The sequence below is a fragment of the Oncorhynchus keta genome, chromosome 8 (assembly GCF_023373465.1).
Source record: "Oncorhynchus keta strain PuntledgeMale-10-30-2019 chromosome 8, Oket_V2, whole genome shotgun sequence".
NCBI classification, from domain to species: Eukaryota; Metazoa; Chordata; class Actinopteri; order Salmoniformes; family Salmonidae; genus Oncorhynchus; species Oncorhynchus keta.
Window position 1 is genome coordinate 41,549,443 of NC_068428.1, and position 18,899 is coordinate 41,568,341.

The following is an 18,899-nucleotide window of genomic DNA, read 5'->3' on the forward strand; positions in this document are numbered from 1 at the left end:
GCTCCTTCCTTCCTCCCTCTCTCAGGGTGATCTGTCCGCTCCTTCCTCCCTCTCTCAGGGTGATCTGTCCGTTCCTTCCTCCCTCTCTCAGGGTGATCTGTCCGCTCCTTCCTTCCTCCCTCTCTCAGGGTGATCTGTCCGCTCCTTCCTCCCTCTCTCAGGGTGATCTTTCCCCTCCTTCCTTCCTCCCTCTCTCAGGGTGATCTGTCTGCTCCTTCCTCCCTCTCTCAGGGTGATCTGTCTGCTCCTTCCTCCCTCTCTCAGGGTGATCTGTCTGCTCTTTCAAGCAATAGCAACAATTAATACCCTTTCAGACACAATGCAGCTACGCTAACGGGTCGATAGCAACAATTAACAATTAATACCCTTTCAGGCTCATCAGAAGTGTCTATTTTCAGACAGTAGAATTCTGCTCCGGAATAGATGTTGAGCGTTGTTTCCCTGACAACGATAAATGTTGCTGATTAGTGTGCTGCTGTGTTGTTGTTTATGGTAGCTAGATGTGTTTTTATTTCTAATAAATCATTGTATTTAACAAACTAAACTCCTTTTTGTTTTTGAAATGTTTTATTTTTAAAGGAAGGAATGTTCTGTGTGCAGGAGGCAAACAGCAGGTCAATATTATTTGATTGACAGTTCTGGTTGCCTAGTGATGGATTTAAGTTTGGCTTCAGAAGAGGCATTTCTTTACAGGCAAGTTAAATGTCTGTTCATATCAAATCAAATCAAATTAATTTATATAGCCCTTCATACATCAGCTGATATCTCAAAGTGCTGTACAGAAACCCAGCCTAAAACCCCAAACAGCAAACAATGCAGGTGTAAAAGCACGGTGGCTAGGAAAAACTCCCTAGAAAGGCCAAAACCTAGGAAGAAACCTAGAGAGGAACCGGGCTATGTGGGGTGGCCAGTCCTCTTCTGGCTGTGCCGGGTGGAGATTATAACAGAACGTGGCCAAGATGTTCAAATGTTCATAAATGACCAGCATGGTTGAATAATAGTAAGGCAGAACAGTTGAAACTGGAGCAGCAGCATGACCAGGTGGACTGGGGACAGCAAGGAGTCATCATGTCAGGTAGTCCTGGGACATGGTCCTAGGGCTCAGGTCCTCCGAGAGAGAGAAAGAAAGAGAGAAGGAGAGAATTAGAGAACGCACACTTAGATTCACACAGGACACCGAATAGGACAGGAGAAGTACTCCAGATATAACAAACTGACCCTAGCCCCCCGACACATAAACTACTGCAGCATAAATACTGGAGGCTGAGACAGGAGGGGTCAGGAGACACTGTGGCCCCATCCGAGGACACCCCCGGACAGGGCCAAACAGGAAGGATATAACCACACCCACTTTGCCAAAGCACAGCCCCCACACCACTAGAGGGATATCTTCAACCACCAACTTACCATCCTGAGACAAGGCCGAGTATAGCCCACAAAGATCTCCGCCACAAGAGAAGGTTTTTGTATCGGCATTTTAAAAAACATAGTGTAACCTACCTAGGTTACACCGACAGACACCGACAGACACCGGCAACAGACAGACACCGGCAACAGACAGACACCGGCAACAGACAGACACCGGCAACAGACAGACACCGGCAACAGACAGACACCGGCAACAGGCAGACACCGGCAACAGGCAGACACCGGCAACAGGCAGACACCGGCAACAGGCAGACACCGGCAACAGGCAGACACCGGCAACAGGCAGACACCGGCAACAGGCAGACACCGGCAACAGGCAGACAACAGACAGACACCGGCAACAGGCAGACACCGGCAACAGACAGACACCGGCAACAGACAGACACCGGCAACAGACAGACACCGGCAACAGACAGACACCGGCAACAGGCAGACACCGACAAAAAAATAGTTATTCGGTTTTGGATTTTCCTTAATGTTAAGGATCCCAACTTCATGTAAATATTTTGACATTGTTCTCTACACTGTTCACCAAGTCCCACCCTCCTGTATCACACAGAGCAGCAGAGACACGAGACAAGCACTCAGATGGGTCTGTTGGTGTTAAGGTAGGGGATCTGACTGGTTAAGGTAGGGGATCTGACTGGTTAAGGTAGGGGATCTGACTGGTTAAGGTAGGGGATCTGACTGGTTAAGGTAGAGGATCTGACTGGTTAAGGTAGGGGATCTGACTGGTTAAGGTAGGGGATCTGACTGGTTAAGGTAGGGGATCTGACTGGTTAAGGTAGGGGATCTGACTGGTTAAGGTAGGGGATCTGACTGGTTAAGGTAGGGATCTGACTGGTTAAGGTAGAGGATCTGACTGGTTAAGGTAGAGGATCTGACTGGTTAAGGTAGAGGATCTGACTGGTTAAGGTAGAGGATCTGACTGGTTAAGGTAGAGGATCTGACTGGTTAAGGTAGAGGATCTGACTGGTTAAGGTAGGGGATCTGACTGGTTAAGGTAGAGGATCTGACTGGTTAAGGTAGAGGATCTGACTGGTTAAGGTAGAGGATCTGACTGGTTAAGGTAGAGGATCTGACTGGTTAAGGTAGGGGATCTGACTGGTTAAGGTAGAGGTTGACTGGTTAGGTAGGGGATCTGACTGGTTAAGGTAGGGGATCTGACTGGTTAAGGTAGGGGATCTGACTGGTTAAGGTAGGGATCTGACTGGTTAAGGTAGAGGATCTGACTGGTTAAGGTAGGGGATCTGACTGGTTAAGGTAGGGGATCTGACTGGTTAAGGTAGGGGATCTGACTGGTTAAGGTAGAGGATCTGACTGGTTAAGGTAGAGGATCTGACTGGTTAAGGTAGAGGATCTGACTGGTTAAGGTAGAGGATCTGACTGGTTAAGGTAGAGGATCTGACTGGTTAAGGTAGAGGATCTGACTGGTTAAGGTAGGGATCTGACTGGTTAAGGTAGAGGATCTGACTGGTTAAGGTAGGGGATCTGACTGGTTAAGGTAGAGGATCTGACTGGTTAAGGTAGAGGATCTGACTGGTTAAGGTAGAGGATCTGACTGGTTAAGGTAGAGGATCTGACTGGTTAAGGTAGAGGATCTGACTGGTTAAGGTAGAGGATCTGACTGGTTAAGGTAGGGGATCTGACTGGTTAAGGTAGGATCTGACTGGTTAAGGTAGAGGATCTGACTGGTTAAGGTAGGGGATCTGACTGGTTAAGGTAGGGGATCTGACTGGTTAAGGTAGGATCTGACTGGTTAAGGTAGGATCTGACTGGTTAAGGTAGGATCTGACTGGTTAAGGTAGAGGTTAAGGTAGGATCTGACTGGTTAAGGTAGAGGATCTGACTGGTTAAGGTAGAGGTTAAGGTAGGATCTGACTGGTTAAGGTAGAGGATCTGACTGGTTAAGGTAGAGGATCTGACTGGTTAAGGTAGGATCTGACTGGTTAAGGTAGAGGATCTGACTGGTTAAGGCAGAGGAAGGACAGAAACCCCTCCTCCGATCTCTAGATTCTAGTGGAGAAATATCTCTGTGTTAACTAACCGCAGCCTGGCAGGCTGGACCCATCGTCCTTTACTAACGTGGAGAGTCGTCTTCCAGGGTTTGGTTTGGGGACGCCCAACATTCCTGCTGCTGTCCCATGGTATTTCATCCTCATCATCATCATGCTCTGAATGACCAGGTGTGTGTGTGTGTGTGTGTGTGTGTGTGTGTGTGTGTGTGTGTGTGTGTGTGTGTGTGTGTGTGTGTGTGTGTGTGTGTGTGTGTGTGTGTGTGCGTGTGCTTCAGCGTCAGACAGGCAGTCTGTTGCTGCCCCAGCACACCACAGGAAACACACACTCACATTGGGGAGGAAATTGGTGTGTGATAACATCTGCCAGTGTCCTGTTACAGTGTGTGTGATGGTGGCTGCCAGTGTCCTGGCGGCTGCCAGTGTCCTGTTACAGTGTGTGTGATGGTGGCTGCCAGTGTCCTGTTACAGTGTGTGTGATGGTGGTTGCCAGTGTCCTGGCGGCTGCCAGTGTCCTGTTACAGTGTGTGTCCTGGTGGTTGCCAGTGTCCTGGTGGCTGCCAGTGTCCTGGCGGCTGCCAGTGTCCTGTTACAGTGTGTGTGCTGGTGGTTGCCAGTGTCCTGGTGGCTGCCAGTGTCCTGGCGGCTGCCAGTGTCCTGGTGGCTGCCAGTGTCCTGGTGGTGCCATGTGTCCTGGCGGCTGCCAGTGTCCTGTTACAGTGTGTGTCCTGGTGGTTGCCAGTGTCCTGGTGGCTGCCAGTGTCCTGTTACAGTGGTGTGATGGTGGCTGCCAGTGTCCTGGTGGTTGCCAGTGTCCTGTTACAGTGTGTGTGATGGTGGTTGCCAGTGTCCTGGTGGCTGCCAGTGTCCTGTTACAGTGTGTGTGTGATGGTGGCTGCCAGTGTCCTGGTGGTTGCCAGTGTCCTGGCGGCTGCCAGTGTCCTGTTACAGTGTGTGTCCTGGTGGTTGCCAGTGTCCTGTTAGTGTGTGTGATGGCGTCCTAAAAAAAAGGAAATAAATGGTTTTATGGTTTGGGATTTTTCTTAAAGTTGAGGATCCCGGGGCATGTGACCAATAACATTTAGATTTGTTGTATAGACTCCCCGGTGTTTCTACTGGTCACGCTCTCACAGACCACCGATAAAGCGTTTTAAGGAGTAAGAACACACACACACTAAGGGTTAGGAGAGTTGTGCAGTCCATTGCAGCCTAACTTGTGTTAAGACCTCTCTCTGATTTTTAAAACAATCCGCATCCCCTGCTGTGTGGATCTGTAGCTGTTAGAGCCTCTCCAGATGTGTGTGTAGGAGGCAGAACCATATCTGTTTCCACAGCCGAATGGATCCTCTTGGAAAACCCTGTCAGGGAGGGAGAGAGCGGGTTGGAGGGGAGGGAGAGAGCGGGTTGGAGGGGAGGGAGAGAGCGGGTTGGAGGGGAGGGAGAGAGCGGGTTGGAGGGGAGGGAGAGAGCGGGTTGGAGGGGAGGGAGAGAGCGGGTTGGAGGGGAGGGAGAGAGCGGGTTGGAGGGGAGGGAGAGAGCGGGTTGGAGGGGAGGGAGAGAGCTGGTTGGAGGGGAGGGAGAAGGGGAGGGAGAGAGCGGGTTGGAGGGGAGGGAGAGAGGGGTTGGAGGGGAGGGAGAGAGCGGGGGGGAGGGGAGGGAGAGAGCGGGTTGGAGGGGAGGGAGAGAGAGCGGGTTGGAGGGGAGGGAGAGAGCTGGTTGGAGGGGAGGGAGAAGGGGAGGGAGAGAGCGGGTTGGAGGGGAGGGAGAGAGGGGAGGGAGGGAGGGAGAAGGGGGGAGGGAGAGAGCGGGTTGGAGGGGAGGGAGAGAGCGGGTTGGAGGGGAGGGAGAGAGGGGTTGGAGGGGAGGGAGAGAGCGGGTTGGAGGGGAGGGAGAAGGGGAGGGAGAGAGCGGGTTGGAGGGGAGGGAGAGAGCGGGTTGGAGGAGGGAGGGAGAGCGGGTTGGAGGGGAGGGAGAAGGGGAGGGAGACAGCGGGTTGGAGGGGAGGGAGAGAGTCGGGTTGGAGGGGAGGGAGAAGGGGAGGGAGAGAGCTGGTTGGAGGGGAGGGAGAGGGGTTGGAGGGGAGGGAGAGAGCGGGTTGGAGGGGGGGAGAGAGCGACAGGGGTTGGAGGGGAGGGAGAGAGTCGGGTTGGAGGGGAGGGAGAAGGGGAGGGAGGGTTGGAGGGAGGGGGAGGGAGAGCTGGTTGGAGGGGAGGGAGAAGGGGAGGGAGAGAGCGGGTTGGAGGGGAGGGAGAGAGTCTGGTTGGAGGGGAGGGAGAAGGGGAGGGAGAGAGCGGGTTGGAGGGGAGGGAGAGAGTCGGGTTGGAGGGGAGGGAGAAGCGGGTTGGAGGAGGGGTTGAAGGGGAGGGAGAGAGCGGGTTGGAGGGGAGGGAGAAGGGGAGGGAGAGCGGGTTGGAGGGGAGGGAGAAGGGGAGGGAGAGAGCGGGTTGGAGGGGAGGGAGAGAGCGGGTTGGAGGGGGGTCTGGATGTTTAAAGACTGATACAGATGCCTGGGTACACAGGGGAGATACCAGGGTTGTTTTAATACCACCCATAGTAGGGATGCACATTTTGGTAAATTTTTCTGCTGACTAACCCAACCCTCATTAACCGGTTCACAAACGGTTCCATTATTTATTTATTTCTCTCCCTCCCAAACAGTAGAATGACGTGACCAACAGAAAATACTATGAGCACATATACAAGGAACGGAAATGTTTCCTTAAGAGCTCAGAGAAACATGCAACAGTAGGAAGCATGTCGTCTTACAGACAAAAGACTATTATAGTCTGTTATTGAACAACTCCTGTGAGGAAGTGGCTCAGAAAACCTCCTTCACAGGAGAACACTGTTCTAAACAGAATACGTAATGTAGGAAGTGGGGGGAATCTAATGGCAACAACCACTGTAGTGGGATGGGTTGCTGATATGACTAGGATCTCCATTCCCCCTTTCTCCCTCTCACCCTTCTCTCTCTCCCTCCCCCTCTTTCACTCCTGAGGGGCTCTTTCTCTAGGCCGTATTGGTTACTTGAGTAACCCCCAGTCCCCCCCCTCTGGGTTTTCAAGCAGTGGTGCTATTTTGCTACATTTATCTCATTTTAGTTCTGCTCTGTTCCGCCAAGTTGACTCTCACACGGTGTCTCTGTCAGAACTTGTCGTGTGTCTCTGCTGTTGGGTGGAACTTTGGACCCACTAGGTGATGTAATGCTAGCCCGTGTTCAGTCCCAAATGACACATTTTTCACTATATAGTGCAATACCCATAGGACTCTGGTCAAAAGTAACACACCGGTCTCCAGATGTGTTTTTAATGCTGTGTAGACAATCCCTATGGTCGTTGAAATGCCAAAACATGGCTGTAGGAGTTGGCAAGAGAGCAAAAAAACAGATCTGGGACCAGGCTAGATACGATTCATGGATGTTTTGGGTTGGTTTGGACGAATGGATGGCTAGATGTTTTTTTGATTTGGTTGGACAAATGCAGGCATGTTTTCGATTTGGTTGGATGCATGTCCAGAATGCTGAAGGGAAAAGATGTGACGTTCTCCCATAACGACATATTGTTGTACTTCCTGTTTCGATCCTGAAATGTCCCTCTTTTTCCTCTAGATCATCCTGAGAGACTGACACACACGGGGCAGGAGAATGTAGCAGACACTGACGCCTCTTGTAAGTAGGTTTCAACGTTCCGTTAAAGGTTTTAGCCAACGTTTATGACGTTGCTTTAAAGGTTTTAGTCAACGTTTCTGATGTTGCTTTGTATGACTGACTGTTAAAACCTCTTTGGGCTAGGGGGCAGTATTTTGACGTCTGGATGAATAGCGTGCCCAAAGTAAACTGCCTGTTACTCAGGCCCAGAAGCTAGGATATGCATATAGATTTGGATAGAAAACACTCTAAAGTTTCTAAAACTGTTAAAATAAGGTCTGTGAGTATAACAGAACTGATATGGCAGGGGAAACACAGAGGACAAACCATCCAGAAAAAAAATAATTCAGCCTACCACTGTTTCCAATGGCTGTCATGTTTAATATGAAGGGAAAACCTCCCGGATTGCAGTTCCTAGGGCTTCCACTAGATGTCAAGTCTTTAAAAAGAGTTTCAGGCTTGTTTTTGGAAAAAATGACACTTGTATTTTCATGAATGTTAAATATGACTATTTCTGTCATTTGAATTTCGCGCTCTGCATTTTCACCGGAAGTTGTCGAGATGGAACGCTAGCGTCCCACGGATCGGGAAGAAGTTAAAGGGATTGTTGATGACTGTTAATTAAAGGGATTGTTTATGACTGACGGTTAAAGGGATTGTTTATGACTGATGGTTAAAGGGATTGTTTATGACTGACTGTTAATTAAAGGGATTGTTTATGACTGACGGTTAAAGGGATTGTTTATGACTGACGGTTAAAGGGATTGTTTATGACTGACGGTTAAAGGGATTGTTTATGACTGACGGTTAAAGGGATTGTTTATGACTGACGGTTAAAGGGATTGTTTATGACTGACGGTTAAAGGGATTGTTTATGACTGATGGTTAAAGGGATTGTTTATGACTGACTGTTAATTAAAGGGATTGTTTATGACTGACGGTTAAAGGGATTGTTTATGACTGACGGTTAAAGGGATTGTTTATGACTGACGGTTAAAGGGATTGTTTATGACTGACGGTTAAAGGGATTGTTTATGACTGACTTAAAGGGATTGTTTATGACTGACGGTTAAAGGGATTGTTTATGACTGACGGTTAAAGGGATTGTTTATGACTGACGGTTAAAGGGATTGTTTATGACTGACGGTTAAAGGGATTGTTTATGACTGACGGTTAAAGGGATTGTTTATGACTGACGGTTAAAGGGATTGTTTATGACTGACGGTTAAAGGGATTGTTTATGACTGACGGTTAAAGGGATTGTTTATGACTGACGGTTAAGGGGATTGTTTATGACTGACGGTTAAAGGGATTGTTTATGACTGACGGTTAAAGGGATTGTTTATGACTGACGGTTAAGGGGATTGTTTATGACTGACGGTTAAAGGGATTGTTTATGACTGACGGTTAAGGGGATTGAGCTGGAGCGCTAAGTCACTGGAGCGCTAAGTCACTGGAGCGCTAAGTCGCTCGAGCGCTAAGTCACTTGAGCGCTAAGTCACTTGAATCACTCCTGTAAATGGCTCTGGATAAGAGCGTCTGCTAAGTGACCGAAATGTTAAATGGTTGGTTGTCAAGGATACTGCTGTGCTGTTCTGTTTCCTCTGGCATGGTAGTTGGTGTTTCGAAGAGTTCCTATTCCTATCTTGGATCGGTGGGATGTTTATTTTTTATTAGAAATTGTGTCTCTGTTGTATTTAAATCCAGTAATAACTAGTAAAAAGGAAAGGAGAGCTATTGAGAATTTTCCCATCTACCCAAATGGCTGTTAGATGTCCTCACTCCCTCCGCTCAACCACTTCACAACCAACCGTTGACTCATGGGGCTTTTAGAACAATAACACTTGTGTTTTACGGGAGGAAAGTCGTGAGTAGGCGACCCTCATCTTCTCTTATCAAGGTAGAATAGCATGTAGTGTTCCCTGACAAACGCTATCCTCCTCCTCCCAACTTTGCTGGCGCTGCTGTCTCGGAGAGCTGATATCCTCCTCCTCCTCGCCCTCCTCCTCCCCCTCTTCCTCCTCACCCTCCTCCTCCTCCTCCTCCTCCCAGCTTTGCTGGAGCTGCTGTCTCGGAGAGCTGCTATCCTCCTCCTCACCCTCCACCTCCTCCTCCTCACCCTCCTCCTTCTCCTCCTCCTCCTCACCCTGTACTCTAAATTGGAAGCGGAGAAAGACAGAGTAGGGAAAGTAGGTGAAATGGGGAATCATCTGTTTGTCACAGGCCAACATGGACGTAGTTGTGCTACAAACACCAAATCCTTTCTCCAAATGTACAACTAGGATGAAATATAGATTTACGGCCGGGTTCTTTTTTCCGTTCTCCTCCCTGAGAGAGCGGACGGGTACACAGAGCCATTATTCTGCTGAACACTGTGATTAGGGCTTGTCTAGCGTGACACGCTGCTCCTCCTGTCTTTCGCTTGCCTCTAACCGGGGGTAATGAGAAGGCTTTGATTTGAGCCTGGTGCTGGTGACAGTTTCTGTGTGTGTTCAGACTACAGAATGCCTCTTGAGTTAGTCACACGGACAGACAGCTGGGAGAATAGGATGTTTTTTTTTGACAGGTGTGTGTCTTTTGGAAGAGGTGATGGGAAAAGAGTTCAGGGTGTTAATGGGATCAACCTAGAGCCCAAGTGCATTTTGGTTAACCACATGCTGGGAGGTGTTTAGACCTCACGTCCATCAGACCAATCATACACTTAAAACCCAGGTTTCGAGCCGAGCTGCAGGGAGTCTTTAATCTGTTGTTGTTAGTGATGTAATAAACAGATTTTGGACAAGGGATCCGTGGAATAAGTGGAGGCTGTATATATATATTTAAAAAAAAATGTTTTTCTCTGCATTACAGGAGAACAGCTGGTCTCTCTGCATTACAGGAGGACAGCTGGTCTCTCTGCATTACAGGAGGACAGCTGGTCTCTCTGCATTACAGGAGGACAGCTGGTCTCTCTGCATTACAGGAGGACAGCTGGTCTCTCTGCATTACAGGAGGACAGCTGGTCTCTCTGCATTACAGGAGGACAGCTGGTCTCTCTGCATTACAGGAGGACAGCTGGTCTCTGCATTACAGGAGGACAGCTGGTCTCTGCATTACAGGAGGACAGCTGGTCTCTGCATTACAGGAGGACAGCTGGTCTCTGCATTACAGGAGGACAGCTGGTCTCTGCATTACAGGAGGACAGCTGGTCTCTGCATTACAGGAGGACAGCTAGTCTCTGCATTACAGGAGGACAGCTGGTCTCTGCATTACAGGAGGACAGCTGGTCTCTGCATTACAGGAGGACAGCTGGTCTCTGCATTACAGGAGGACAGCTGGTCTCTCTGCATTACAGGAGGACAGCTGGTCTCTCTGCATTACAGGGGGACAGCTGGTCTCTCTGCATTACAGGGGGACAGCTGGTGTCTCTGCATTACAGGGGGACAGCTGGTGTCTCTGCATTACAGGAGGACAGCTGGTCTCTGCATTACAGGAGGACAGCTGGTCTCTGCATTACAGGAGGACAGCTGGTCTCTGCATTACAGGAGGACAGCTGGTCTCTCTGCATTACAGGAGGACAGCTGGTCTCTCTGCATTACAGGAGGACAGCTGGTCTCTGCATTACAGGAGGACAGCTGGTCTCTGCATTACAGGAGGACAGCTGGTCTCTCTGCATTACAGGAGGACAGCTGGTCTCTCTGCATTACAGGAGGACAGCTGGTCCCTCTGCATTACAGGGGGACAGCTGGTCTCTCAGTTTCACACCACCTCCGTTGTTAACACCTTCCTGGAACGTCTGTGGGGAGATGAATAATGTTCTCGTCTCGGTGAAATAAAGACATTGGTGATTTAAAATGCAGCACTGTTCTCCCTCGCTCCCATAAGCAGTTGACTATACTCCCATCGGTAAGCATTGTGATAATGTCTGAACAAAGGGATGGACTTGAAGGCATAACCCAATGATTCTTCTATCAGCCCAACATACACAGTACATCTAAACTCAGCACTCAGTCTCTGGTGTCGTATTGTCTTCATGTACAACCTCCTCCTCCTACCCAGTCTCTCACACTGTCACACTGTCTGTCAAGTGATGTATTCTGTTGAGGAATGCCCTACTAACAGTGTATTCTGTTGAGGAATGCCCTACTAACAGTGTATTCTGTTGAGGAATGCCCTACTAACAGTGTATTCTGTTGAGGAATGCCCTACTAACAGTGTATTCTGTTGAGGAATGCCCTACTAACAGTGTATTCTGTTGAGGAATGCCCTACTAACAGTGTATTCTGTTGAGGGAATGCCCTACTAACAGTGTATTCTGTTGGGGAATGCCCTACTAACAGTGTATTCTGTTGAGGAATGCCCTACTAACAGTGTATTCTGTTGAGGAATGCCCTACTAACAGTGTATTCTGTTGAGGAATGCCCTACTAACAGTGTATTCTGTTGAGGAATGCCCTACTAACAGTGTATTCTGTTGAGGAATGCCCTACTAACAGTGTATTCTGTCCCAGACACAGTGACCTATTGTTCTGTTGACAATGCCACACAACAGACCCTTTTTTTTTAACCGTAGTCCGTGGCAGTTACAGAGATGAGGACCCCTTTGGCCGACACAGCGTATTCTGTTGAGCTAAAAGCACAAAACGCTCACCATACTGCTTCTCCATGGAGAAGGACTCCCTTCCCTCAGTGTAGTAGGCCAGGTGTGTGTCCACACATGATCACTTACTTAGTCCTCCAACGGGGACATTTGATTGCACCATCCAATACGAATAATACCAATAGATACACAATTAATACATTTAAAAAAACACACCAGGGACACAGACATTGAAAGAGCGAATGCCGATGAAGTAAGTGTATTCTTTCTAAAAGCCTCGTACTAAAGTCAAAAGGATCTGTGGAAAAATGTTCTGTTTTGCTTCCTGGTGAGATTTACATTTACATTTAAGTCATTTAGAGAATGCTCTTATCAGAGCGATTCTGTTGAAATGCCCATACACCTAACAGACATCCAGTGGAACAGCCCTTTACAATAGTGCATCTAAATCTTTTGGGGGGGGTGAGAAGGATTACTTACCCTATCCTAGGTATTCCTTGAAGAGGTGGGGTTTCAGGTGTCTCCGGTGGTGATTGACTCTGTCCTGGCTTGAGGGAGTTTGTTCCACCATTGGGGGCCAGACAGTGTATTTTGACTGGGCTGCCCTACTAACAGTGTATTCTCAGTGGTAGGGAGGAAGGCCAGAGGTGGATGAACGTGTAGTGCCCTTGTTTGGGTGTAGGGCCTGATCAGAGCCTGGAGGTACTGTTGTGCCGAATGCCCTCACTAACAAGCACCATGGTCTGTTGAGGAATGCGAGCTTCAACTGGAAGCCAGTGGATTCTGTTGAGGAATGCCCTACGTAGAGAACAGGTATTCTGAACACCAGGAATGCCCTACTGGACAGTTGTATTCTTAATGGCACAGGCAGGGAGCCCAGCCAACAGCGTATTGCAGTAATCAAGACGGAGATGACAAGTGCCTGGATTAGGACATGCTTCTGTGTGAGGCAGGGTCTACTCATGGATGTTGTAGAGCATGAACCTACAGGAACACACCGCCTTGATGTTAGTTGAGAACGATGGGTGTTGTCAGGATCACGCCATTCTTAGCGCTCTGGGAGGAGCCCACAATGGAGTTGTCATTCTGGCGAGAATCATGGAACAGGCATTCTGTTGAGGAATGCCTCCGTCTTGTGATTCAGCTTGAGGTGGTGATCCGTATCCACACTGATATTCTGCCAGACATGCAGAGAATGCGATACTGACACCTGGTCATTCAGAAGGGGAAAGGAGAAGATTAATTGTGTGTCAGTCTGCATAGCAATGATAGGAGAGACCATGTGAGGTTATGACAGAGCCAACTGACTTGGTGTATTCTGAATAAGAGAGGGCCTAGAACAGAGCCCTGGGGGACACCAGTGGTGATTCTGTGGTGAGGAATTCCCTACGCCACCTGGTGGAGCTGTTGTCAGGGAATGACGCAACTAACAGTGTATTCTGTTGGGGATGCCCTACTAAGAGGGTGGAGAGGAGGATCTGATGGTTCACAGTACTAAGGCAGTGTATTCTAGAAGGATGAGAGCAGATGCCCTTACTAACAGTGTATTCTGTGATGCCCTACAGAAAGAGTATTCTGTTGAATGACTAGTCTTGAAACCTGACTGATTTGGATCAAGAATGTCATTCTGAAGAGATAGTGTATTCTGGAGGAATGCCGCTCAAGAGTTTTGTTGAGAAAAGACTAGAAGGGATACTGGTCTGAGTTGAATGCCATACGGAGGGATCAGTGTATTTTTTGAGAATGCCCTACTAACAGCTCTTCTGAAGAGGAATGCCCGTAGCTAGCGGTCAGGTAAATGGTCTGGAGAAGAGAGGAGGGGATAGGGTCAAGCGGGCAGGTTGTTGGGCGGCCCTACAAGACGCAGTTTCATCTGGAGAGAGAGGGGAGAAAGAGGTCAGAGCATAGGGTAGGGCAGTGTGAGCAGAACCAGCGGTGTCGTTTGACTTAGCAAACAGTGGATCTGATGAGGAATGCCTTCTTTTCAAAATGGTTGACGATCATCTGCAGAGAATGCCCTATTCAGGAGGGAGGAGAAGGTGGCAAATGCCCTAGGTTAGAGGCAGATGCTTGGAATTTAGAATGGTAGAAAGTGGCTTTAGCAGCAGTGGATTCTGTAGAGGGAGGGCCCTAGTGAAAGGATGCCAGGTCCGCAGGGAGGAATGCCCTCCATTTCCGCAGGCTGCCCGGAGCCCTGTTCTGTGAGCTCGCAATGAGTCGTACTAACAGGATTCGGGAGGGAGGATGCCGGCCTGGAGGATAGGGGACATAGAGAGAATGTAGAAAGGGAGGAGAGGAGGGTTGAGGAGGCAGAATCAGGAGATAGGTTGAGAAGGTTTGACAGAGGGAAGAGATGATAGGATGGAAGAGGAATGCCCTAGAGACAGTGAAGGTTGGGAATGCCCTACCATCCGAGTGGGGCAGTGTGGGAAGTGTTGGATGAGAGCGAGAGGGAATGGATACTAACAGTGGTAGACTGTTGGGAGTTGCAATGAGGTTAGTGGAAGAACAGCATCTAGTAAAGATGAGGTCAGCGTATTGCCTGCCTTGTGAATGGGGGGAAGGTGAGAGTGTGAGGTCAAAAGAGGAATGCCCTGGAAAGAAGGAGGCTGAGAGGAATGAGTCAAAGGTAGACTGGGGAGGTTAATGCCCCAGAACTGTGAGAGTGAGCCTGTCCTCAGGAAAGGAGCTTATCAAGGCAGTCAATTCTGTTGATGAACTCTCCAAGGGAACCTGGAGGGCGATAAATGATAAGGATGTTAAGCTTGAAAGGGCTGGTAACTGTGACAGCATGGAATTCAAATGAGGCGATAGACAGATGGGTAAGGGGAGAAAGAGAGGAAGACCACTTGGGAGAGATGAGGATCTGTGCCACCACCCCGCTGACCAGAAGCTCTCGGGTGTGCGAGAACACGTGGGCGGACGAGGAGAATGCAGTAGGAGTAGCAGTGTTATCTGTGGTGATCCATGTTTCCGTCAGTGCCAAGAAGTCGAGGGACTGGAGGGAGGCATAGGCTGAGATGAACTCTGCTTGTTGGCCGAATGGCAGTTCCAGAGGCTACCGGAGACCTGGAACTGCATGGGTCTGCGCTGGGACCACCAGATTAGGGTGGCCCGGCCACGCGGTGTGGAGCGTTTGTATGGTCTGTGCAGAGAGGAGCCCAGGGATAGACAGACACATAGTTGACAGGCTACAGAAGAGGCTACGCTAATGCAAGGAGATTGGAATGACAAGTGGACTAACGTGCTCTGTTCAGAAAGTTAAGCCCTACGTAACAAGAATCTTATTGACTAAAATGATTAAAATGATACAGTACTGCTGAAGTAGGCTAGCTGGCAGTAGCTGTTGAGACACTGCACTAATCAGTCGTTCTGTTGAGTGTAATAGTTTCTACAGTGCTATTCTGTTGGGGGCTGCTGGCTAGCTAACAGTGTTGTTTACGTGTTGCGTTAAAGAACGACAATAGCTGGCTATTCTAACCTAGAAAATGCCCTACTAACTCTAGACTACACAATTATCTTTGAAACAAAGACGGCTATGTAGCTAGCTACTGATCAAACAAATCAAACCGTTGTACTGTAATGAAATGAAATGAAAATGTGATACTACCTGTGACTGCGACCGGGTTGTTGAATGCGATTCAGTAGTGTTGGCTGCTGTTAGCTGTTAGCTAGCAGAGTCTCCTCTGTTGAGGAATGCCCAAATAGCTGGCTAGCGAACCTCGGTAAATTAAGATAATCACTCCAAGACTACACACTCTAAACTACACAATTATCTTGGAAACAAAGACAGCTATGTAGCTAGCTAACACTAAACTAATCAAGTCGTTCAGTTGAGTGAATAGCACTACAGTGATGCTAATCTGTGGGCTTTGCTAGCGTTTGCTAGCTGCTGGGCGAATAGCAGTGAAGGCTACGTTAGGGCGACGAAATACGATAATTATGCAATTATCTCTGATACAAGGACGGCTATGTAGCTAGCTAAGAAGAAATTGCTAAGATTAGACAAATCAACCGTTGTACTATAATGAAATGTAATGAAAAAGTTATTCTACCTGCGGAGGAATGCGATGCGACCAGTGCTATTCCAACCCGGAATAGTTAAAGATGATAAATCTGTGGCCATTGCCCTGTATGGCTATGATACAGGGTTATAGGAATGCAATGAAGCCTAGTTGAATGCTACACTGTTGTGTTGTAGTTCTCCAGTTGTAATGCTCTGCAGACCAGGTCTGCCCTTTTATCTGGCATTGATGCATTGTTTCAGAAGTGTATTGTGGTTGGCTATCTGTTGATTGAAGTGTTGTAATGGTGTATTGTGATTGGCTATAGTATTGAAGTGTTGTAATGGTGTACTGTGGTTGGCTATAGTATTGATAGTGTTGTAATGGTGTACTGTGGTTGGCTATAGTATTGATAGTGTTGTAATGGTGTACTGTGGTTGGCTATAGTATTGATTACAGTGCTGTGAGAGTGTATTGTGATTGGCTATAGTATTGATACAGTGCTGTAAGAGTGTATTGTGATTGGCTATAGTATTGATACAGTGCTGTAAGAGTGTATTGTGATTGGCTATAGTATTGATACAGTGTTGTAATGGTGTATTGTGATTGGCTATAGTATTGATAGTGTTGTAATGGTGTACTGTGGTTGGCTATAGTATTGATACAGTGCTGTAAGAGTGTATTGTGATTGGCTATAGTATTGATACAGTGCTGTAAGAGTGTATTGTGATTGGCTATAGTATTGATACAGTGCTGTAAGAGTGTATTGTGATTGGCTATAGTATTGATACAGTGTTGTAATGGTGGATTGTGATTGGCTATAGTATTGATACAGTGCTGTAAGAGTGTATTGTGATTGGCTATAGTATTGATACAGTGCTGTAAGAGTGTATTGTGATTGGCTATAGTATTGATACAGTGTTGTAAGAGTGTATTGTGATTGGCTATAGTATTGGTTACAGTGCTGTAAGAGTGTATTGTGATTGGCTATAGTATTGATACAGTGCTGTAAGAGTGTATTGTGATTGGCTATAGTATTGACAGTGTTGTAATGGTGTATTGTGATTGGCTATAGTATTGATACAGTGCTGTAAGAGTGTATTGTGATTGGCTATAGTATTGATACAGTGTTGTACGAGTGTGTTGTAGTTGGCTATAGTATTGATACAGTGCTGTAAGAGTGTATTGTAGTCCTTCAGGATGTGAGAATGTGCCTGAGGACTCTAGATCTGTCTCCTGTTTCCCAGATGAGAGAAGAGGTCTCTGTCGACTGATGCTAGCTATGCTGGCTGACTCAATCTCTCTCCTGTTCTTTCACTCTGTCCATCTGCTATTTAATCTGGTCCATCTTTCCATCTCTCTGCATCACTCTCTATCTCCCACACACTCTCTCTCTGTCGTTCTTTCTCTCTCTCTCTCTCTGTCGTTCTTTCTCTCTCTCTCTCTCTCTCTGTCGTTCTTTCTCTCTCTCTCTCTGTCGTTCTTTCTCTCTCTCTCTCTGTCGCTCTCTCTCTCTGTCGCTCTCTCTCTCTGTCGTTCTCTCTCTCTCTCTGTCGCTCTCTCTCTCTCTGTCGTTCTCTCTCTCTGTCGTTCTCTCTCTCTCTGTCGTTCTCTCTCTCTCTGTCGCTCTCTCTCTCTCTGTCTCTCTCTCTCTCCCTGTCTCTCTCCCTGTCTCTCTCCCTGTCTCTCTCCCTGTCTCTCTCCCTGTCTCTCTCCCTGTCTCTCTCCCTGTCTCTCTCCCTGTCTCTCTCTCTCTCTCTCTCTGTCTCTCTCCCTGTCTCTCTCCCTGTCTCTCTCTCTGTCTCTCTCACCCCCACACTCCCCCTCCCACATGGAGTGAATAGTCATTACTCTCTGTGCAGCCCCCCCCCGCCTCTCTATCTTCAACAGCTAGAAGCCTTGCTGTTCATCACCTAGTACATTAGACAGGAACCACAATATTTATAACTCTGAAACTGAATGCAGAGGAGCTCAGCTTTACCTTATTCCAGTAAATGATCTTATATAAGATGCTCTTGAAGAGTGATCATGAACTTTGCATATCAGCCTTTATAAATAGCATTTCTGTTCTGTTTGGACCCCACTGAGGTTTGCCCTGTCTGTCTGTTCTGAACAACACGTCCCATTTCAAACGTGTCACTTCCTTAACCTGGGAGGGGAGCAGGAAGTGAACAGGAAGTGACATAAGTGTGCTACGTTTCCGGTGTCGACGGTGTTATACCGACTCTAGCCCTGCCTCTTTCTCCCAGCGGATGGAGATATGCTATTGGCTAGCCCGTACAGTACCTGACGTCTGCTTGGTCGACCGGCGAGTCAGAGATCCGGTATTCTATAATCTGGTTTTGGAAACTATCATTCCGTGTAGACTTGAAACGTTTGAGAACAATTTGAAGGTGGAACTTTTGGTTCGAATAACGTGGTCATTTGAAAAGTCTGTATTTCTATGGGCCTGTCCAGGATTGAACGATGAAACCGCTGGCTTCAACATAGCAGAGCCTCCCGTACAGAGCCTCCCGTACAGAGCCTCCCGTACAGAGCCTCCCGTACAGAGCCTCCCGTACAGAGCCTCCCGTACAGAGCCTCCCGTACAGAGCCTCCGGTACAGAGCCTCCGGTACAGAGCCTCCCGTACAAGAGCCGACCATACACATCCTTAGCCTTGTATAGAGCGGAATCTATTGACACACAGGCTAACACAACCTGACCTCTATTGCATATCAGCTCTGGACAAGACTAGCAGTCAGAGCAGGTGGCTTCTACATAGCCGAACGTACGACCTTTCACCTCACTGTTGCAACACATCTGAGCCTACCATACACAACCACTGCCCCTTACATTACGGAGTCTATTGACACACAGTACGTTGCCAGTCTAACAGAACCACCTCAGCTCCCTACGGGGAGGGGGGGGGGGACAGCTGGCTGTAACAGTGTACAGCTGACAATACAAAACCGTTCCTCACGGATACACAGGGAGGTTCACCTCGATGGTGTTTTGACCTCATCTGAGATGGTCTGTATCCAAGCAACACATAAGATCACATGCAATGTGGACATGTAAGGAACCATAATGCATTGTCCAATAGGCCTCCATCAGTCTGTCCAATAGGCCTCCATCAGTCTGTCCAATAGGCCTCCATCAGTCTGTCCAATAGGTCTCCATCAGTCTGTGTCCAATAGGTCTCCATCAGTCTGTCCAATAGGCCTCCATCAGTCTGTCCAATAGGCCT